The sequence below is a fragment of the Arvicanthis niloticus genome, chromosome 11, assembly GCF_011762505.2.
Source record: "Arvicanthis niloticus isolate mArvNil1 chromosome 11, mArvNil1.pat.X, whole genome shotgun sequence".
Lineage (NCBI taxonomy): Eukaryota > Metazoa > Chordata > Mammalia > Rodentia > Muridae > Arvicanthis > Arvicanthis niloticus.
In genome coordinates this window covers 32946786-32953048 of record NC_047668.1, presented here as the reverse complement: position 1 = coordinate 32953048, position 6263 = coordinate 32946786, and positions in this window count along the sequence as shown.

Below are 6263 nucleotides of genomic sequence, written 5' to 3'. Positions count from 1 at the left end.
AACTGTCACAACAAAACCGATTGTTTTGTACAAAGGACATATGTAACAAATCCCAGAGTAAGACAGTTAAAGATTACTCTCTCACTTTCACTAGTAAGTAAATCAGTAATGTGAGTATAAAGACTCCCCTGCATTTAAGTATGTGTAAAGTGGCAGGAGCTGAGGCTGAAGGACAATCTCTCTGACAAGTAGAAAAGGGAAGACAAAGGATGAGTGAATCTTTGTCAAGTAAACAAGGTTTGACTATGTGAGATGTAGGAAATTGTTTTCAAGTTGTATGTTGCACTCACATACTGAGAGCTTTTAATGCTGTCTTGTGTTTGCAGACAGGAGCCTGGCATGGCTGTTCTCTGAGAGGCTCTACCAGTAGCTGACGGAGATAGATACAGATACTCACAGTCAACTATTGGACTGAGGTTGGGGAGCCCTATGGAAGAGTTAGGGGAAAGACTGAAGGAACTGAAGGGGTTGGTAACCCCATAGGAAGAACAGCAGTGTCAACTGATCTATACCCCTGGGAGCTTCCAGAGACTAAGCCACCAACCAAAGAGCATACATGGGCTGGTCCGAGGTCCCTGACACATAGGTAGCAGAGGGCTGCCTTGTCTTTCCCCACTGGGAGAGGTTGTGCCTAATCCTGTAGAGCCTTGATGCTCTAAAGCAGGGGGATGCAGAGGGAAGTCACCCTCTTAGAGGTGAAGGGGGTTGGGTGAAAAACTCTGGGGGGGGGTGGAAGGAGGGACAGCATTTGGGATGTAAGTAAATAAAATAATTAACTTTTCGAAATGTCTACAGAAATCTACTCAGAGAAGTGATATGGCTGAAGAGATATTTGGGAAAGGCAATAGTAGTTGTATTATAGGAACAATGAAAAGGAACATTAAAGCTAACAATTGGTGAGGATAATTTTCTCAGTTTCTACATGACTCAATTTCTAGACTAAGGAGTAACAGAAGAAAATAAAAGACAATAACATAGGGACCATGTAGCGCACATTAATATGGACTTACTAAATCTTACCAAAATGACTAAACATACATGAGATCTTCTAAGGACCAAAGAAATAAGAGACCTGGTGTGGGTCCCTGTTCCGGATGGCTTCCCATGAAGATCTCCAGCCTGGCTGGGTGCAGAAGTCTAAGCCAAGGGGATAGAGTTTGAGCAGGAAGGGAGGGGGAATCATGTCCACTGCCTCCACTGCCTCCACTGCCTCCACTACCTCTGACTGTGTCTCCACTGTTGCCATCCAGTTGATTGCAGGTGTTGCACCTGTTTCTCTGTGCTGAGCTGGTCCAGGCTGGGCCAGTAAGAAGCCAGCTAGCTAGCAAGGAGGGGATGGTCCTGAAGACGCTTCAGGAGAGCAGATCTCTTCCCAAGTGTTACAGCTCTTGCGGCAGAAACTCTCAGACTCCAGGATGATTCTTGTATACCTTTACTTCTCCTGAATAGGCAGTACAGTTTTGGGGTGGGTCAGGGTCTGGCAGCAGATAATGCCTATTGGCTTGGTCTGAGAGCTTGGAGATACTTCATCTACATGTGGGAGAACCTGAGGCACTGTTTGTCATGACTGATGGCCATAGACCTCTCTGTGGGAGGAGCTGTAGAGGGCTGAAGCTAAGTGAAAAGAACCAGGGGCCCAGGAGCAAAGCTGAACACCTACCATCCAATTAGGGTCCGGGGTTTGAGACCTGTGCTTGACCAGGCACACAGTTGCCTCTCACAGCCCACTGCCCCACAACTCCCCCCTTTCTTTTATAAAGGAGAGATGTCATCAGAATAAGTGTTTCCTATGTTGGGAACAGTTTGATTCTAAACCAAGACCTGATTGGTAGTTACCATTGCAATGCTACTCATCTGTTGCTTTAGAAACTGAATGAGGCAGGGTGCCAAGAGAAGCAAGGCTCCAATGTCTAGTATGGGAACAAGGAAGGGAAGAATCCAAGCTATCAAGGGGTTAGAGTACCAAGGGGTAGGAGTGTTGGGAGTATAGCGTGCCTGGAGGTTCCCCCAGAGCTTTTTGAGCATTTGTATATCTTGTTCTACCAGCCCAGATTCATTGACATAGAAGCAACATTTTTCCCCAAGCAAAACACAAGTCTCCCGCCCAACCCCTCTGTTCAACAAGTCTAGGGCCCTCTGGTTTTGGAGAGCAAGTCCTGCTAAAGAGGTTACCTGGTGTTGAAGAGATTCAAGGCTGTCTGTAGTAGAGGACATTGCCTGGTCAAGCCGGCCAGATGTTGTGTTTGGATAAGGGCTGCTCCAGCAGTTCCAGTAGCACCAAGTGAAACAGCAAGGCCTAGTCCAATGAGCAGAGGCATGAAGATCTCTCTCTTCCTTTGGCGTCCTCCCATCTGCTGAAGATGAGTTCTTCAGGTTCGTAGAGATAAACCTGGGAGACAACAATCATGGGGGCACAGGAGCCCTGAAAATGAGGGTTGATAAAGGCACCTGTAGTGCCTTTGCAACAGAGAAGGGTGGGAGGGTTAACACATACTGGTTTGGTAATGGTGATGTCATGGGCACATGTGAGATGGGGTTTTGAGGAGGGTCCTACAAGGCAAAGAGGTGGGGGTAGGTCAAAGAGAGGAATGTTCTGTGCTTTCCTCCATGGACCCTCGTCCATGGAGGTCGTAAAGGGAAAAGTTAATGGGAACGGCTGTTAATAATGGTCAGGAGAGGCACAGAAAAAGCATTGGGAGAAATTGGGGTGGGTCGTTAGGGGAAGGAGGTCTGCTGCATATTAGATGTACTGTAGCCAGGAGAGGGTAGCTTGTAGTTCCTCCTGAGACTGGTTTTCCTGTTGGATAATATTAGCATGAGTAAAGGCTGATTTGGGGGTAGGGACAAGTTCACAGAAGATGTGAACTATGGGGTACGGGGTAACTGGCATAGCCATTAGGGTAGAGTTTACCCATGACTCCGGTTCGCCAACGTTCATTCCATGGATTGCTGATGGAAAGCTGAAAATGAGTTTTAAGGTGAGCATGGTGCCACCAAGACTGGTGGATTCCATCCTGCAGCTCCAATATCTGCAACCTCCGTATGTGGAGACCTCCTGGAGACATTCACCTGTGTTTCGGTAAGGAAAGCAGAGAAAAGGGCTGGGATAGTGGAGATGGATTCCGGGTGTAGAGGAATCTCAATCCTGGTTTAACATCCTTCAGGTGGGCAGTCCTGGGTTCCTACAACTTTGTTGTGTTCGTTGTAGGTTTCCCTAGCAAAGAATCTCCAATGGTAGGTGTTGCAAAGGCTAGGGAGAGGCTGGATGGTAGCAGAGTTAGCATGAAGGATGACAAAAACAGCCAAGAGAATAGAGGAGAGGGGGCTTGTGGAGGGCACATGGCCTGGGCAGCTGTCACCAGGTCATGAATGTCCCTCCAGGAGATCCTGCTGTTTCTCTGGGTGTGGTGTCTTTTCTGCCTTCTCTTCCCCCTCCTTGGTTCTTGATCTGTCAGTGAGAGGCAGGCCATCTTCTTGGTTGGTAGGGTGGTGTCAGACATTTCTGGCAGGGACCCAGATGGACTTAGGCTGGTCCTGTGGAAAAACACAAACGAAACCCCTCCCGACTGTAAGGAGGGGGTCTGGTCCCTTCCAAATTCCATCTAAAGGATCTTGCCATTGTACTAGGATAGGGGGAGCTAATTTTGGTGTGTGCCAATGGGGGGAAATAGGAGGGTGTTTGGAGGTTTTGTAGATGTTAAATATGTTTAGGGTAGTCAGGGCCATCATTGATTGTACATTGGGGGGATGGGTAGTTGTTTTTTATTTCAGGAGTTGGGCCTTCAGGGTCTGATGTGTTCTTTCTATTATTCCTTGGCCCTGAGGGTTGTGAGGAATTCCTGTATGATGGGCAATTTCCCAGCATGTGCAGAAGGTTTTAAATTGAGAGCGAGTGAAGGCAGGGCCATTATCAGTTTTTATTTGTTGAGGAATGCCCATGATGGAAAGGTAGACAACATATAATAAATTTACCTTTTTGAGTTTTCACCTGTCTGGGCTATAGTCCATATAAAATATGAGTATGTATCTATGGTGACAAAAACATTTTTTTCTACTGAATTGGGGAATATGGGTGACATCAATTTGCCATAAGATATTGGATTTGAGGCCTTGGGGATTGTTGCCCATGGTTTGTAACGCTGGGGTGGTAATGAGGAATGCACAAGAGGCACATGTTTTTATTATCCTTTGGAGCTGAGTAAGGGGGATGTGGGGAAAGTAAGCATGAAACCCCTTTATGCTTGTGTGTGTGCATGAATGAAATTGGTCTGCTTGCTCAGTGGAGGCTATGAATGTCCCTGTTGAGGCAGTTTGGTCAGCGAGTGCATTTCCCTCAGATATGGGACCTGGCAGGGGACTGTGGGATCTGATGTGCTGGATGTAGATGAGAGAGGCTCTCTCCTGTAGGAGGGCAGAAACCTGTATGAGTGGAGGGGAAAGTGAGTTGTCATCTAGTTTGACAAATAATCTTGACAGCCAGGGGAGCAAATTGACAGCATATATATATATATATATATATATATATATATATATATATATATATATATATATATAGTCTGAAAAGAGTTTAAGGGGGCCCTCGACTTCTTTTAGAGCTAGGTAAATGGCATATAGTTCTTTATATTGGGGGGAGTGGTGGAGAAGCTCTTTGAATTGGAGGATAGGGGGTTCATCCTCAGGGAAGTAATATATTACTGCTGCAGCTCCTCCTTTTCACCATTGGTAAATATTGAGGATGCTCCTGCTATGGGCCCCTTTGAGAATAGTTTGGGGGGTCGCCATCGCAACAGAGGGAGGGCAGAGGCCCATTTTTTTTTTTTTTTGTCAGGATAATGGTTGTCAATTTGTCACGGCAGTCACTATGCTCAGGTCATAGACTATTTTCTTTATTGCCAATCAGTGTTGTGTTCTTTGTTCACTGTTATGTTTCTCTATGTGTAAAATAAAAAGTAAGGTTGCTAATTAGAAGAGTGAAAGGGAGACAAAGTAGAGAAACGAGGAGGGCTAATATCAGCAAAATATGATATAAGTGTATGTAACTTTTAATAATGAAACTGTTTTTATATTAATTTAAAAAATAATACATAAGATATAGATAATAGATTTCTGGATTTAAATTAGTACTAATAACTATGGTATTCATCTAGAGAGTAAAACTATAAAGGTACTGAATTTTTCTTCTTATTCTTCTGCCCTCCAAAGTGTGTCTAATATGTTCCCAGTGTTTGATATCTTTGCTGCCTTTCTTTATTTAAGTTTCTATGTGATTTTCCCATTAAGAAGTGGCAGGCTTTATGTCAATGTTCCGACTGCAGGTGGCACTGACTGACTTAATTTGTCCATTCAGTTCTCAGTTATTCTTTCTCAACCCGCAAATGTACAGAGCACTGCACATCATGAATCATGCTGAAGGAAAGGCTGATAAACATTTCCTTTGAAAGAACAGTTATGTGTGGGAAACCAGTTTCTCTTTTTTTTATCTATTGTGCTACTAGGAGTTCAGCCAGACCATGTCTGTTTAATTCATTTGCTATATCTCAGTGTCTAGCATAAGGGCAAGAACACACAGACCTGGGATAAATGCTGTGTCATGATAGCAGCTGTCATGATGACGGTGCTTATGGAGCCTATTCAAAGGTTTAGATGTCATGACTTTGTGGTAAGATACATTTGGTTGCTCTGACCTCCTTTTACAGTGCCCTTCAATGCACTATATTTGTATTAAACATTCTCAAGAACAGGGATGAAACAGAAGAGTGCTGTTCTATGCAAGCTATCTTAATCAGATGAACTGGAGAGTATGTAGGCTTGACTTATTCAATATAAAATATGTAGTTACTTCCAAACTAGGGACTGAACTTTGGGTTTCTGGTCCAAGTCTTCTGTTATATTAAAACTAAACGTTGCTTTTGCTATTATAAAATGGTAATTTATAGCTTTTATTCAAAGTCATGTTTTAGAATTGTGCTTTAGAATTTATAACAGGATGCCATGTCTAAAGAAATGAAAATAAACCCGTATTCCTCTCCAGTTTGGAGATTGTGACAGAATGGGTGGGCTATTCCATTTACTCAGGATTACTGAATAATAAAATCCAGAGCTAAAAGAGTAAAACCTAGTTAAGTCTACTTGGGCAGCATGCTTTGAGCTCAGCTGAGGAAAGAAGCCGATTTAAGTAGAGAGCAATTTCAGGGAGTTTATTAAGATTTAATATTTGAAAATGATAAACGAACTCACAGACTTCCCTGGTGAGATGGCGGTTT